Consider the following 17041-nt stretch of genomic DNA (forward strand, 5'->3'; position numbering starts at 1 on the left):
CTCCAGCTGGTGTGGCCATCTGGGGAGTGAACCAGTGGATGGAAGACCCCTCCCTCCCTCCCTCCCTCTCTCTCTCTCTCTCTCTCTCTGCGTCACCTTCTCTCTTCTGTGCTTCTGTGTAACTCTGACTTTCAAATAAATAAAATAAATCTTAAAAAAAAAAAAGAAAAAGAAAAAGAGAGGGATCTGAAGAGCTGTGGCATAGTGGGCTAAGTCTCCACCTTTGGCACCAGCATCCCACATTGGCACCAGTTCAAGTCCCAGCTTCTGCTCTTCCAATTCAGCTCTCTGCTATAGCATTGGAGAGCAGAAGATGCCCCAAGTGCTTGGGCCCCTGCACCCACTTGGGAGACCTGGAAGAGGCTCCTGGCTCCTGGTTTCTGATGGGCCCAGCTCTGGACATTGCAGCCATTTGGGGACTGAACCAGTGGATGGAAGACCTTTCTCTTCTGTCTTTCCCTCTCTTTGTCTATAACTCTCCCACTCAAAGAATTAAATATTAAAAAAAGAGAGAAAAAGATAGGAAAAATATTTGAGGATATAATGGCTGGAAATATCCCAAGTCAGGGTATTTTAATCTACGTAATTTAATTTGGGCATTTAATGTACATAAATTTGTAGATTAAAGATGCCCAGTGATTGCCAGATAGGAAGATGAAAGAAAAACCACATCCAGACATGTCATAATCAAACAGCTTAAAAAACAGATGAAACAATCTTGAAAGTAGAGAAAAATTAAATATGATATTCAAAGGATAAATAATTCAAATGGTATAAATCACTCACCAGACATTGTAGAGGTCAGAAGAAAATGAACAGGATATTTAGAGTGATGAAAAGATTGTCAGCCCTGAATTCCAGCTTCATTGGAAATATCATTCAAGAATGAGGGTGAAATAAAGACATTTTAAGATAAGGAGAAATTGAGAGGATCTGTTTCAGCAAAATTGTTCTAGAAGAAATACTAGAGTAAATTATTCAGGCTCATGGTAAAGGATGTCAAAGAGAAACCTGAATCTCTTCAAGAATGAAAACAAGTAATCAGAAAAGGTAAATGTCTATATAAATAAGTAAGACCATTTATTCCCCTCTTAATTCTTTAAGACACGTATGACTGTTGAAAGCAAAATTTAGAATACTGTATTTATGGTGTTTGCAATGTATGTAGATTAGAAGACGAAAGGTGGTATAAAAATACTAACAGCGCAATATTTTTTTTTGAAAGATGTATTTATTTATTTAAAAGAGTTACAGAGAGAGAGAGGTGTCTTCCATTCGATGGTTCACTCCCCAATTGGCCACACAATTGGCCGCAACGGCCGGAGCTGCGCCAATCCGAAGCCAGGAGCCAGGAGCCAGGAGCCTCCTCCAGGTTTCCCATGTGGGTGCAGGGGCCCAAGGATTTGGGCCATCTTCTACTGCTTTCCCAGGCCATAGCAGAGAGCTGGATCAGAAGTGGAGCAGCCAGGTCTCGAATCAGCGCCCATATGGGATGCCAGCGCTTCAAGCCAGGGCATTAACCCGCTGCACCACAGCGCCAGCCCTAGGCACAAGATTTTCATAATAATTTTTTTTTTTTTTTTGACAGGCAGAGTGGATAGTGAAAGAGAGAGACAGAGAGAAAGGTCTTCCTTTTTGCCGTTGGTTCACCCTCCAATGGCCGCTGCGGACGGCGCATCTCGCTGATCCAAAGCCAGGAGCCAGGTGCTTCTCCTGGTCTCCCATGCGGGTGCAGGGCCCAAGGACTTGGGCCATCCTCCACTGCCTTCCCGGGCCATAGCAGAGAGCTGGCCTGGAAGAGGGGCAACCGGGATAGAATCCGGCGCCCCGACCGGGACTAGAACCCGGTGTGCCGGCGCCGCAAGGCAGAGGATTAGCTTGTTAAGCCACGGCGCCGGCCTTTTCATAATAAATTTTATAATAAATGGTACAATATCAACTGTAGATTATGAAAAGTTGGATATATTGCAATCTCCATGGCATACATTAAAATAAATTATTCAGAGATATAGCATAAAAGATAAAATTTTTTTTTGAAATTATAAGAAAAGTCAGCGAGAGATCTAAGATGGTTGAAGAGACAGCCCCTGTGCTACCTCTAACACAGAGAAGAACCAGAACAACAAAGCAAAGACCACGTTTTTAGAAAACAGACTGGGGGAAAACTTCATTAAAGAGACTTGGAAAGCAGCAGAGAGAGGGGAACAAGGCGTACAACCCATGCTCTGGCTCCACGGTCAGGGGACTCCTACTTGCCATGAAAAGCTAAGTGGGAAAGCTCAGCCATCCCCATTGTGGTAACAGACACGCAGTCCCACCACTACAGAATTCCACAGTCCTCAGTGGTCTTAATCCAGTCAAGCAAGCTGACTGGGCTCCAAGCAACGGGCTCGCTCCAAAAAAGGAAGCCATGGGGCCCAGTGCTATGGTGTAGTATGCTAAGCCACTGTCTGCAGCGCTGGCATCTCATGGGTGCTGGTTCGTGTCCCCACTGTTTTTTTTTTTCAATCCTGCTCTCTGCTTACGGCCAGGGAAAGCAGCAGAAGATGGCTGTGTGCTTGGGCCCCTGCACCTACATGGACAACCCAAAAGAAGCTCCTGGCTCCTGGTTTCTGATCAGTCCAGCTTCAACCACTGCAGCCAGATGGGGAGGGAACCAGTGGATGGAAGACCACTCTCTGTGTCTCTCCCTTTCTGTCTATAACTATGCCTCTTAAATAAATAAATAAAATATTGAAAAAAAAAAAAGGAATCCATATTGTCTCCCCCTTTGAAAGCCCCAGACCCAAGCTGATACGGCACAGTCACTGCAGACTCCTTTCTATCTTAGGGTCCAGCAGGTTGCCCCATCACAACCAGAAGCCTAGGGAGCCAATAAACTTCACAAGGCACACAGCAGGACTCTCTGTACTTTGGAGCTGCAAGATTGCTGGACACAAGCCCCAGAGCTATGCTTGCTCACTCTGTGCGATCGAGGGAAGTTCCCCTCTACTTCTTGGAGCTCAGTGCTAGTGGTAGCCAATACACAAGCCCAAAGGCCAGATCTGAGGCATTTCACTCCTGTGTCTCTTCGTTCAGGGCTCTGGGGAGGTGGTTATGGCTTTACCTATGTTTGTCCTGTTGTAGGGGAATTTTCTTCACCATATACTTCAACACCTGATATTATTTTTTCTACTTCTTTACACATTTATTTTACATCTTCCTTAGTATTTACTAATACTCCCATTTTATATGCCAAATATAAGAATGAGTATATTTTTAGGCAACAGAGCCACATATATAAATCTAAGAAAAGAGGATCTCGAATCAGTTGAGTCCAAGATTGGTAAAATGTTACACTAGGGGAGCCTACACTGTGGAGTAATGGGTAAAGCTGCCACCTGCAGTGCCGGTATCCCACATGGGTGCCAGTTCAAGTCTCAGCTGCTCTTCTTCTGATCCGGCTCTCTGCTATGGCCTGGGAAAGCCACATAAGATGGCCCAAGTGTTTGGGCCCCTGTACCCACATGGGAGACCTGGAGGAAGCTCCTGGCTTCTAGCTTTGGATTGGCTCAGCTTCAGCTGTTGTGGTCATTTGAGGAAGGAAACAGAAGACAGAAGACTTTTCCCTCTGTCTCTTCCTCTCACCATCACTTAAAGATTTTATTTATTTCTTTGAGAGGGAGAGTTACAGACAGTGAGAGGGAGAGACAGAGAGAAAGTTCTTCCTTCCATTGGTTCACTCCCCAATTGGCTGCAACGTCCAGAGCTGCACTTATCTGAAGCCAGGAGCTTCTTCTGGGTCTCCCATGCGGGTGCAGGGTCCCAAGGACTTGCGCCATCTTCTACTGCTTTCTCAGGCCATAGCAGAGAGCTGGATTGGAAGAGGAGCAGCTGGGACTAGAAGGCGCCCATATGGGATGCCAGAGCCGCAGGCAGAGGATTAACCTACTGCACCACAGCGCCGGCCCCCAAAAAATCTTTTTAAAGAAATATTTATTTTTTTGAGAGGAAGAGTTAAAAACAGAGAGAGGGGGCCAGCGCCGCGGCTCAGTAAGCTAATCCTCCACCTTGCGGTGCTGGCACACCGGGTTCTAGTCCCGGTTGGGGCGCCGGATTCTGTCCCGGTTGCCCCTCTTCCAGGCCAGCTCTCTGCTGTGGCCCAGGAGTGCAGTGGAGGATGGCCCAAGTGCTTGGGCCCTGCACCCGCATGGGAGACCAGAAGAAGCACCTGGCTCCTGCCTTCGGATCAGTGCGATGCGCCGGCCACAGCGCGCCAGCTGCAGTGGCCATTGGAGAGTGAACCAACAGCAAAAAAGGAAGACCTTTCTCTCTGTCTCTCCCTCTCACTGTCCACTCTGCCTGTCAAAAAAAAAAAAAAAAAAAAAAAAAAAAAAAAAAACAGAGAGAGGGAGAGACAGAGAGAAAGGTCTTCCTCCTGCTGGTTCCCTCCCCAAATGACTGTTACAGCCATAGCTGAGCTGATCTGAAGCCAGGAGCCAGGAACTTCCTCTGGGTCTCATGTGGCTGTAGGGGCCCAAGTCCTTGAGCCATCCTCCACTGCTTTCCCAGGCCATAGCAGAGAGCTAGATTGGAAGAGGAGCAGCTGGGACTGGATGTGGCACCCATATGGGATTAACCCACTGTACCACAGTGCCAACCCTTAATAAATACATCTTTACACCAGGAAAGATAGTGCCCATCACTTAACTGGGATGGGAAAATATGAGAATAAACACAGAAATGATTAATTCAGGAAAAGAGGAAGGTCAATGGGTAGCTCATATAGAATATTTATCTCCCCTCTAGATCACAAGGCACTCCTCTACTGTGAATTGAGATTTCTAACCAATATTCCAAATGTGTGCTACTGCCCTGAGCACTTGGCTGTTACCTACAGAGACAGCTAACCGCAGCCAGAATTACTCTTACTTACCAATACACCATCTTCTTGTTTCTTCCCTTACAATCATCCAGGGCTCTTTTCCTTGCTCTAATAATGTGATTACGTCAGGCTTAGAAATGGAATATCTGGCTTATAAAGAAAAAAAAAGTCACATGATCGAGAAAAATACACAGTCAAAATTATACTAAAATAAAGGTCAAAATGATATTGAGTAAGATTCTGGAAAACAAATTAAAGAATAAGAAATCAGTTAAGCAGAATAAGCTTTTTTTTAAAAAACAATTTACACACATATATCCTTTTTCCTTGAAAGTACAAATAATATGCAGCTCAACATACAGATTCTGTACGCTGGTATCCATTCCTGCTTTACCAAATTCTGGCTGTAGGTGAACTTGGGTGAGTCACTTAACCCCATTGTTCAGTATTTGCATTTGGAAAATCAGGATAATAATAATAAGGTTGATGGATTTAATAAGAATGAGATCATACAGACACACACACATAGCACTTGGAGTATTATCTATAGTAAAAACAATGCTAACTATTAATATTATTGCTTAACAGTACACAGAGAATATCCACTCCATTTAAAGTGTAATATTTATAGATTACATCAACCCACAAATCAGATACAATTGGTCTTAGGAAATGGAATGTGTGTGCTTCAGTTTTAAATGAATTCTGCTAATCCAATCCATCACTATATGTACATCAATAAAGGTTTTTTGATTATTAGAGCAATTGAAGACCTTCTGTCAAACTGATCTCCTTGCAAGTGTATCAAATAATATAAAGGAGTATCTACATTTAGCATACATAAATAGGAAACCATAATCATTTGTCACTAATTACACAATATTAGAGTTCTTCAAAAAATACATGGAAATTGGAATTAAAGACAAGTTTGGGCCAAGCCCAAATAGGGAACAAATCAGTGGAGGGAAGATCTCTCTGTCTCTGTCTCTGTCTCTGTCTCTCTCTTTCTCTGATGCTTTGTCTTTCAAATAAATAAATCTTGAAAACAAAACAAATTGGCTTTGGTGCAAAAAAAAAAGTGAAATCCATGCTTTTTCATAATATGCATTTACATGAACTTCCTGAAGCCACTGATGCTACTCTAGGCCTTCCTCACAAAGGAAGAAGGCAACTCCAAGTAGGACCAGAGAAAGCTTAAACATCACTAAAAGACAGGGAAGATGAAAGTGTTTAATGGAGGCCGGCGCCGTGGCTTAACAGGCTAATCCTCCGCCTTGCAGCACTGGCACACCGGGTTCTAGTCCCGGTTGGGGCACCGGACTCTATCCCGGTTGCCCCTCTTCCAGGCCAGCTCTCTGCTATGGCCCGGGAAGGCAGTGGAGGATGGCCCAAGTCCTTGGGCCCTGCATCCGCAAGGGAGACCAGGAGAAGCACCTGGCTCCTGGCTTTGGATCAGCAGGATGCACCGTCCGCAGTGGCCATTGGAGGGTGAACCAACGGCAAAAAGGAAGACCTTTCTCTCTGTCTCTCTCTCTCACTATCCACTCTGCCTGTCAAAAAAAAAAAAAAAGAAAGAAAGAAAAAAAAAAGAAAGAAAGTGTTTAATGGAGTTAGAATTTCTTTGGAAAAAAGTGGAAAAGAAAAGTAGTTTCCTAAAAAGCAGCCCTGAAAATTAAGAGTAGGAACAAACATATAAGCTAGAAATAAGATTCTAAAGTACCCTAAATTACTTGAGGCAGAAAACGTACCCAGTGAGACCAAGTTAGCACAGTTCTCCATCATCACATCCTGGTATAAGGTTTTCTGAGTAAGGTTAAGACATTCCCATTCCTGCCGAGAGAAATCTACAGCCACATCTGTGAATGTCACTGATCCCTGAAATGGAAAATCCACATAATATTGGAAAAATTAAAGGAGTATTTTCAAGAGGGATGGAGAGGAGATAAGTCCAGTATTGCAGGGAGTGAGCAATATGGGAAGTATATGGGCCACTAATCTGTATTATGAGAGGGGACTGAAGTATAATGTATATGTATTTTTAAAGATTTCTATCATAAACAAAACTATGGAATGCTTTCAAATGGATAAACCATTTTGGACTAGATAAAATAATGTCTGCCTATTAAATAATGAATATAAGCATAATGTGTGACTGCTATCTGTCACATAAATTTGCCAAAGTACACGAGTTGCTGGGGAAAAGGTTTTTAAAAAAAAGGAAAACATAATCACATTTTTTCAAAATACAGTATAGGGCTGCAATTGTGGCACAGCAGGTGAAGTCACTAATTGCAACACAGCGATGCCAGCACCCCATTCTAGAGAACTGGTTCATGTTCTAGTATACTCCTCTTCCAATCCAGCTTCTAGCTGATGTACCTGGGAAGGCAGTGGACAATGCCATGATTACCTGGACCTTCGATATCCATGTAGGAGACCTGGATGGAGTTTCTGGCTCCTGGCTTTGGCCTTCCCCATTCCTGGCTATTGAGCCATTTGGGGAGTAAACCAGCAGATGGAAGATCTCTATCTCTTGGTTTCTCCCTGTCACTCTGCCTTTCAAACAAATAAATCTTTAAAATATACATATACATATAGTACAAAGACTTAATTTTAGAAAACAAATAAAATTAAGAATGGCCTCTGGGCTGACATTGTGGCATAGTGGATAAAGCTGTGCCTGCAATGCCGGGCAACCTGTGTGGGTGCCAGTTTGTGTCCTGGCTTCTCAACTTCCAATCCAGCTTGCTACTAATGGTCTGGGAAAAGTTGCAGAAGAAGGCCCAAGTGTTTGGGCCCCTGCCATCATGTAGGAGACCTGGATGAAGCTCTTGGCTTCAGCCTGACCTAGGCCTGGCTGTTGTGGCCATCTGGAGAGTGAACCAGCATATGGAAGACTTTTCTCCCTGTTTCTCAGTAATTCTTTAAAATAAATAAATAAATTTTTTTAAAAGGCCTCTAGTTGAAAATATTTTATTATATTAGATCTCATTCTTAAGCAATTTTGTGTTGACAAATCCATTTATCATTGGCATGAAATTCTCCTTTGTGGATTTTCAGATTTGATAATTTACAGTTAGGATGCACAACATTTGTAAGGTTTTCCTCAATTCTAGGACCCTGTGTTCATCTACTACATAGAATGGCATTCTTTTTTTATGGTTATGTACCATCTCTCACTGAACATCTGCTTATACTAAGTGTGGTTAGCAGCTTCTTTGTAAGTTACCAATGATTCTCCCTCTCCAGGTACTATGTCCTTGTGGCACCACCTCCCCTTACATTCAGGCTAAACCAAGTGATTTCCTTTTATGTTTTTAAAAAGATTTTTTAAAATTTATTTGGAAGGCAGAGTTACAGAGAAAAGGGGACACACACATACATACACACACACACAGTGAGAGCAAGAGTGAGAGCGAGATCTTCCATCTGCTGGTCCACTCTCCTAATGGCTAAATAGCCAGAGTTGGGCCAGGCCAAAGCCAGGAGCCTGGAACTCCACCTGGGTCTCCCACGTGGGTGGCAGGGGCTCAAGCAATTAAGCAATCTTCCATTGCCTTCCAGGTACATCTGCAAGGAGTTGGATCAAAAATGGGACAGCTGGGACTCAAACCAGTACTTATATGGGTTGCTAGTGTCATGGGCGGTAGCTTAACATGCTGTACCACAATGCTGCCCATTGATTTCCTTTTAAAAAACAGAATATCTGGTCCGGCGCCGTGGCTTAACAGGCTAATCCTCCGCCTTGTGGCGCCGGCACACCGGGTTCTAGTCCCGGTCGGGGCACCGATCCTGTCCCAGTTGCCCTTCTTCCAGGCCAGCTCTCTGCTGTGGCCAGGGAGTGCAGTGGAGGATAGCCCAAGTGCTTGGGCCCTGCACCCCATGGGAGACAGGAGAAGCACCTGGCTCCTGCCATCGGAACAGCGCGGTGCGCTGGCCGCAGCGCGCCTACCGCGGCGGCCATTGGAGGGTGAACCAATGGGAAAAAGGAAGACCTTTCTCTCTGTCTCCCTCTACTGTCCACTCTGCCTGTCCAAAAAAAAAAAAAAACAAAAAACAGAATATCTAAAGTTCTGCAATGTTACTTCCAACATAAGGTTTAAAGAGCTATGAATTTCATATTGATTTTCCTTACTTGGTGTCTTATTTACTTATTGTGATTAAGCTGGCTATCTTTTTTTTTTTAATATTTGTTTATTTATTTGAAAGGCAGAGTTACAGAGAGGCAGAGGCAGAGAGAGAGAAGGTCTTCCATCCGATGGTTCACTCCTCAAGTGGCTGCAATGGCCAGAGCTGTGCCGGTTGGAAGCCAGGAGCCAAGAGCTTCCTCTGGGTCTCCCACGTGAGTGCAGGGGCCCAGGGACTTGGGCCATCCTCCACTGCTTTCCCAGGCCATAGTAGAGAGCTGGATTGGAAGCGGAGCTGCCAGGATTTGGACCAGTGACCATATGGGAGTCCCTGGCTATCATATTTTAAGCTGTTCTACTCAGATTCGCATAACCATAAACCAACAGTAGTCTCCAGCCAATAGCTAATGTGGAATTCAGGTCTTCAGTCCAACAGTCCGTGGGGAATTGGATCTTGTTAACAACCAATTGAGTAAGTCTGGAAATACAGCCACTCAAAATTGAATCTAACGATTGCAGGGGCAGGCATTTGGTACAGTAGTTAAATTGCCATTTGGAATCTCTGCATTCCATATCAGAGTATGTGGTTTGAGTTCTAGCTCTGCTTTCAATCCAGCTTCCTGCTACTGTACACCCTAGGAACGTGGCACATAATGGCTCAGGTACTTGGGTCCCTATAACCCAGGGGGAGATCTGGATGAGTTCTTGGCTCCTGGTTTCGTCTGGCCTAGTCCTGGCTGTTAGAGGTATGTGGGGAGTAAATGAGTAGATAAAGATCTCTCTAAAGCTTGCTGCCTGCCCCCTCTTCATTCTTGCTATCTTTCTCTTTCAAATAAAATGAAAATAAATAAAATTGTTTAAAGAATGATCAAAGCCCTTACCCACACCTTAATTGCCTTGTAAAAGACTCATAGCCAGAGATGTAAGCTAAGCCATGCCTGGATTTCTAATCCCCAGAAATTATAAATTAAATGTTGTTTTAAATCATTAAATTTCAAGGTAGCTATGAACCATCTCTCACTGAACATCTGCTTACACTGAGTGTGGTCAGCAGCTTCTTTGTAGGTTACCAATGTTGTATAATAACTGACAACAAATACACTGAATAAAAGAATCCTGAAGAAGGATCATGAATTATAATCATAGCACCCATTATTTATAAACATAGCACCCCACTATGTCCCATTTAACAGAATCATCTTGGTATTTAGCTCTCAGGGACTTCCTACCAAGATCCATGACCTCTCAATCTGCAAGTCCCAATCATCCACTAACCCACACAAATCAAGAAATTACAGCCTACACTGAAATTTGGTCATTCAAGCAATACTAAATTTCTGCCTTCTCTACAGGAAATTGCAAGTCAATGAAAATTTAAGTTGTGTCATAGATGGCCAAATGCAACCATTGTCTCTATCTCACCAAACTCGGCTTTATTCAAAAAACATCAATCTTTACTTTAAATGACTTAATTCCATCATTGCTCTTGAAAGAAGAATGGGCATCTAAGACATGCTGAATTATCTGGTAATTATGTGATCACTAATAAGTTTAGAATGGGGCACATAAGAAGGATACTGGATAATTTGGCATCACAGTTCACTGGAAGAACAAGAGCTGGAAATAGGTTATTCAAGGGGCTTCTGGTAGGAAAGCTTAGGTAAACTAACAAAAATACTTACATAACCAAAACACAAAATTTATTTTAACAAAGAAAAAAAAATCAACTCACATGTGCCATGGTTTTAGATCTGCAAGAGCAGATCAGTCCTGAGGGTCATGCTATCAGAAAAGCACAGATGCAGATCGTCAGAGCTAGGAGAAGAGAAAGACATTGAGACCAATATTGCTTTAATGTTCTTGAGTGAATTTAACTTACTTAATATTGCTCTTATACTCACAGAGTTCAGATTCCAAAATATTTGCTAACACACATAATTTGTACACTTAAGGGTCTGGATAAAGTTCCTCTCCCAAACCAGAAGTGTCTCCACTGGACAAAGTCATAGAAAAAAGACACTTTTGCATTGAGGACAAACAGCTAAGGGTAGACCAGTGATTAAGCAACAGAGTCCTACTTGGAGTATATTTTCCTTCTATTCCCACCTCCCAAGACAGAAAAGGGCCTTCATCATCCAACTCACAACTTCTTTTGGCTTGGGAATTGAGTAAAATTGGTTTAAGATGCTGAAGCCAGGGGGCCAGCACTGTGGCACAGCAGGTTAATGCCTTGGTCTGAAGCACCAGCATCCCATATGGGCGCTGGTTCAAGAACCTGCTGCTCCACTTCCGATCCAGCTCTCTGCTGTGGCCTGGGAAAGCAGTAGAAGATGTCCCAAGTCCTTGGGCCCCTGCACACAAATGGGAGACCAGGAAGAAGCTCCTGACATCATAACCTAGCTGACAGGTTTAGAAACAAAATAAACCTTTCCACTGAGAAGACCTAAAATACAGCTCTGTAGGGGACCATCATGAATTCACACAAGAGTACCCAGGAGGCTGGTGTTGTGATGCAGCAGGTTAAGCCTCAGCCTGCAAGGCTGGCATCCCTTTTGGGTGCAGGTTCAAGACCTGACTGCTCCATTTCTGATCCAGCTCCCTGCTAATGTGTCCGGGAAGGCAGTGGAGAATGGCCCAAGTACTTGGGCCTCTGCACCTGCATAGGAGACCTGGATGAACTTCCTGGCTCCCGGCTTCAGCCTGGTTCAGCCTTGCTCTTTGCAGCCATTTGGGGATTGAACCAACAGATGGAAGATCTCTCTCAGCCTCTCCTTTTCTCTCTGTAATTCTGCCTTCCAAATAAATAAATAAATCTCTTTTTTAAAAGTTTATTTATTTACTTGAGAGGCAGAGTGACAGAGAGACGAAGAGAGAGCTGGGCCGATCAGGAGCCAGGAGCTTCTTCTGGGTCTCCCATGTGGGTGCAGGGGTCCAAACACTTGAGCCATCTTCCACTGCTTTATCAGGCCATCAGCAGAGATGGATCAGAAGAGGAGCAGCTGGGACTCCAATTGGCGCCCATATGTGATACCAGCGCCACAGGCGAAGGCTTAACCTACTACACCACAAGACCCAAATAAATCTTTCTTTAAAAAAGTTATAGCACAAAATCCATTTATTGCCATAGATTCCTCAGAATTGGCATAATTCGTTCATATCCTGATTGTTGCTATAAGCAGACTAAAGTATTTTTCCAGTGAATTCACAAGGTGGGTCACCTAAACCTTGCCAGTGGCCTTCTGCATACAGTCTTAGGCTTATTCCTATTCAGATTTTACCTTAATTGATACATACGAGGCATTATCAAGGAAATAAGTCTCTTTAGTGACTACATTGCCCCAAATACTACAAATTCCAAGTCTGCCATACAGATGACATTTGTTAAGTGTCTGAATGTTGACAAAATTTCACATCTAGAAATATTTTTTAAAAAATAACTATAGAAGAATACAAGATATATGCACAAGGACGTTCATGAGAGTATTTCTGATAACTGAACACTTAAACAAATATCTCACAGTAGGAACAAGTTAAACATATGATGGTCTGCTATATTGTAACATATTATGCCATCACTGGTAACTATCACAATAGCCCATTTCTACGGTGGAAAAAAACTTTAACTCAGTGAAGAAGCCAGGTTTTAAAAGGCACAATTTAAAACATGATAATCTATTGAAATTAAAACCACAGGCTCTGTTGTTACTTTCAGAAATAGAAAACAGGGCTTTAGCTGTGAAAGTTAGTGACAGCTTTGTGCCTCTGTTTCCACATCCCTGCAGAGAAGATGAGTACATACACTATATGATTGTTTTGACAAGGAGATAATCCACACTAAAAAGTACACTACGCTGGTTGACCTACGCTATTATTACTGATGATGAAAATAGTTATATATTCCTTAATCCATTATTATACAATAACGCTAATATTGATGACTCCTGCTTTCCTTACAGTAAAATTTGTTTCTTGGGGTTTTGCTTTCCTTATAATCCCAGTTTTCAAAATTCTGGTGTGTATGTGTATATATGTGGAGAAAGAGAAAGAGACAGAGAGTGGGGTATCACACAGGAAAGGATAAAATTTCCCTTTCCCAAGACCCCAGCAACTAGAGACCAAGAAAAACCTCATCCAGCATTATGAATCTCTTTCAAGAACATAATATGATAAAATGGAGAATCTCCACAAAATCTGAAAATTTAGGTGTATATAAGTATGGCAATCTTTGGAAATATTGTTTGTACTTGCAATATACATGGACATCAGATATTAGGGTCATTTTCTCTGAAAGTAACCTTAAAGCTATAAATTACTAATTCTGAAAGGATGTCTCCTGGTAATTACTTTATACAATCTTTCTAACATATAAAAGCGTTGTAAATAATCAGGATAGTTTTCCTAGTCAAATAAATGATTTTCATTCGTGGTTTACAGGAGGACACAGCAGGGAACCTGGAACCTGGCGCTCACGTCGCCGCTGCACAAGGACAACCATGCACCTGCCAGCCTCACACTCGCGCCCACCGTCACGGGGCACGGCGTGGCCTCTCACCCCATTCCCAGGCTGTCTCCCCAAGCTGCCGCTACAGAGCCCGCAGCTCAGGCTCCCACGGACCTACCTGAGGGGCGGACATACACGCCCGGATCGCGCTCGCGACCCCGCGCTTTGAGCGCCTGCCGCAGCCCCCTCCCACCGCCACGCAGGTTCCCGCGCGCGCGCGCGGAGAAATCTAGGTCCGCAGAGTCCTTTCCTCAGCGACCCACACCGACTCCTTCCTCAGACTGGAACCACTCACGGGCAGCGCGCGAGCAGAGAGAAGGAAGCAAAGTTCTCCCCCGAGCCCAACACAGGATTGCACCCATGCCCACGTCACCCGGGGGGAAATGCAGCCCTGGGTCAGGAACCCTGACAGGAACCCTGACAGGAACCCCCGGCGGCGTCCTCCGGTTTCGCACGCGCCGCCCACGGCTCGGGCCCCAGCGCCTTCTGGGAGTCGCAGGCTACACCTGGGAGTGCGCAAGCGTAGATCGCCCGGCTGCGGGCGGCCCCAGGGTGAGGCCCAGGGCGATCTCCGTGCCTTCTCCGAGCGCAGAGGGGGCGCGTTGGGTGGAACCGTACCCTGCTAGTCTCCACGGGGAACTCCGGGGCTAGTATATTTCGAGGCATCAGGCCCACATGCGAGGGTCTGCAGCCCCAAATCAGCGCTGTGCCCCGCAGGCAGATCGCGGGCTTGACTGTCTTACAAGCTCCTGGGAGTGGGCTCAATTGATCTTGCTGTATGCTTCTGTGGACGTGCGCCCTCCTGTGTGGTCCCTTGCGGCCTACCTGCGCAAGACTTGCTGCCAGCTAAAAGCCTGAGGGACCCACAGACCTCTAGCCCAATCAGACGGCCTCATACATTATAAGTTTAAAATATGTAACATTTGCTCAACTTCCTCATGAATGTGAATACATACGGACACAGCGTTCTGTCAGCGCGTCCATCCCAGATTTGGAGCCTCTGGCCGGCCATATGAGTGAAGAGCAAAGGATTTTTCAATGGGATCTCATGACCTAAGCATTGGCAATGAAAGATGTTTCTCGATCTGTAAGGTTTTAAAACACTTTTTTGGAAGATGTATTTATTTGTTTGAAAGGCAGAGTTACTGTTAGGAAGTTTCAGATTGGTGCCTCTTCACACAGGGCACCAAATGTTAGGAAAGGAGGCATAGAATAGAAAGGAGGCAGTGTATGAATACAGCCAGACCGAATTTATTCAGAGAAAATAAACCCGTAGAAGTGAGTGACCCATGTGACCATGATGGAACACGTGGCAGAAGGCCCTGACCCTAAGGGGCCAGGACTTTTTATATTTTAGGAAGGCTGGGGATAAGGGTGAGGTAGGGGGCAGCAGGCAGAGGGGAATCCCTGGAACTGGTCTTTCAAGCTTGAGAGCAACTGGTCTTTCAGGTGGCTGTGGGGGGTGGGGTATGAAGGCAACAGGGTGTGAGACCCAATTCAGTTTCAAGGGCAAAGAATACATTCTAGTATTTATCTCTTTTGAGTTATGAGGGAGAAAAGCTGAGGCCTATGTCCTTGTTCCATCAGCCATCTAGGGAGTGAACCAGGTGATAGAAGATGTATATATAAATAAATAAATATTTGTAAAAAAAAAAATAGGGCTTACTACTGAAACCTTATGAATCTTGTGGTTAGATTCCCAGAGCATAGAAAATAAGCCCGGCATGGTTTCTGATGGAGCAAGGACAAAAGCCTTAGATCTATTTTAGTCCCTTGCCTATGTGACTAAGAGCAGACCCCAATTCCCTGCATTCTTCCTTGACCAGCTTGGTAGCTTTGGGATCCACATGGAAGGAAGGCCTATATTTCCGGGAATGGAGAGGCCTACTTCTGGGGAAGAAAGTCCTTGTCAAGGTCCCTGCGGCTGCCTAAAGATCAACCAATGAGGATCAGACCCGCCTCAACCTTTAACTCCCATGCCCTGAATCTATAAAAGGAGCTCTCCCAATCTCTGACGCATGACTTCCCCGGCCCCCGCTCTGTTGCTCTGTTGGGACCAGGGAACCTCGGCCAGGAGCAGAACCCCAATAAAAGCCTGTGAACTAATCGATTCGTCTGCCTGGGAACATCTGTTACGCACCAGACACCTTACACAGCTCAACCCTGCCCTGACCATTACCGCAAACTCTCCCAAGCTCTCTCAACTGTATCTTAAGAGCTCAACTTTAGTCCAAGCTCCCCAAACATATGCCATGTGAGCCTCTAGTGTGTATGAGAATGTCTCTCTGCCGTGCATTTGCTGGGAGTGAGCCACTCTCAGGTTTGTCCCCTGAATAAACCTGTTCTGTGTCTCTTGCCTCCTCTTTGTCTTGCTCTTCTATTCTTATGCTTTTGTTACCGGAGAATGGAGGGTTCTTGTCTTCGCGCAAGAAAGAATTAAGGCGTGAGACAGAGTAGTGGAAAGTAAAAAGTAGCAAAGTTTATTAAGGTAGGGACATCCGCAAGAACGGATGGGCACCTCTCTAGACAGGACCTGAGAGAGAGTGCAGTTGCTCTGGTGCGGGGAAGGAGTGAGGTTACATGGTTGAGTGGAGAGATAACACCTGGCCAGACCAGGCAGGCGGCTCAGCAGAGAGGCAGAGGGCTGAGTGCGCAGTCCGTTGAGGCAGGGGTGGGGGAGTTAAGGAGATGGGTCTTTGTCTTCACACATCTCTTCCTGAAACAAAGGATTTTATGGTTGTAAATATTAATATCTGAGTTTTCCCTTGGAGGTATCAGATAGGAGGAAGCCTAGCTGGCGCCATCCTGGGTTCAGAGGAAGGGTGAGCAGGACCCCCTAGAGAATGGGGATCTGAAGCAGGGTGTTTGAAATGCAGATACTGGGCTGCATCTGGGAGATTGTGGAAGATTTGTCAGGCAGAAGGGGCAGGGACCCCCACCTGGCAGGTTATCAGGTAGAAGGGGGCAGGGCAGGATGCGAAGGCCGGGCTGCCCCTGAAATGTTATCGGGATGACTTTGAGATGTAGATGCATATGCTGGATATAGATGTCTTCTCTTTAGGCCTGTCATACACACATAAGTTCATATCTAACTTCCTACCTAACAGTTTCTCTCTTGAAGAACTTAAAACCTAAAGTGGAAAGAGTAACAGGCACAAATACATTAACACATATAGGGATAGAGTCCCCAGCTTGCTAAATATCGGTTTCTCACTCTGGCTTGCTAGCTTGCCAGCCGTAAGGCCATGACAGGCCTCATTCTGGACTGGGAAGGAGGCAGGCTGGGTCCTTGAGAACAAAGAAAGTAAGCTCTCCTGGAATTTATGACCTTCTGCTCCCACCAGTGCCTCCCCATGCCATCCCCTTTGTGTGGCCTTCCTGCCACGTAACATATATAGCCTATACATTTAAATGAACCAATGAACATGTTAGGTCACAATACCTTGCCATATAGAAAATAAGAAGGTAACCTACATAGGAGATTGGTAGCTTTGGGATCCGCAAGGAGGGAAGGCCTATACTTCCGGGAATGGAAAGTTCCTACCTGTA

General features: G+C 44.8%; 1 long non-coding RNA gene across 1 annotated transcript; it reads right to left on the bottom strand.

The window, feature by feature from the left end:
- Nucleotides 1-1431: 1431 nt before the first annotated feature.
- On the bottom strand, nt 1432-13894 carry LOC133747843 (uncharacterized). Its single transcript, XR_009864411.1, has 5 exons — nt 13611-13894; nt 10724-10806; nt 6613-6739; nt 4916-5014; nt 1432-1543 (listed from the first exon to the last, which is right to left on the bottom strand). It is a non-coding gene; the product is annotated as an uncharacterized LOC133747843 (long non-coding RNA).
- Between the last annotated feature and the right edge of the window lie 3147 nt (nt 13895-17041).

This window comes from Lepus europaeus, chromosome 19 (assembly GCF_033115175.1).
Source record: "Lepus europaeus isolate LE1 chromosome 19, mLepTim1.pri, whole genome shotgun sequence".
In the NCBI taxonomy this organism is placed as follows: domain Eukaryota; kingdom Metazoa; phylum Chordata; class Mammalia; order Lagomorpha; family Leporidae; genus Lepus; species Lepus europaeus.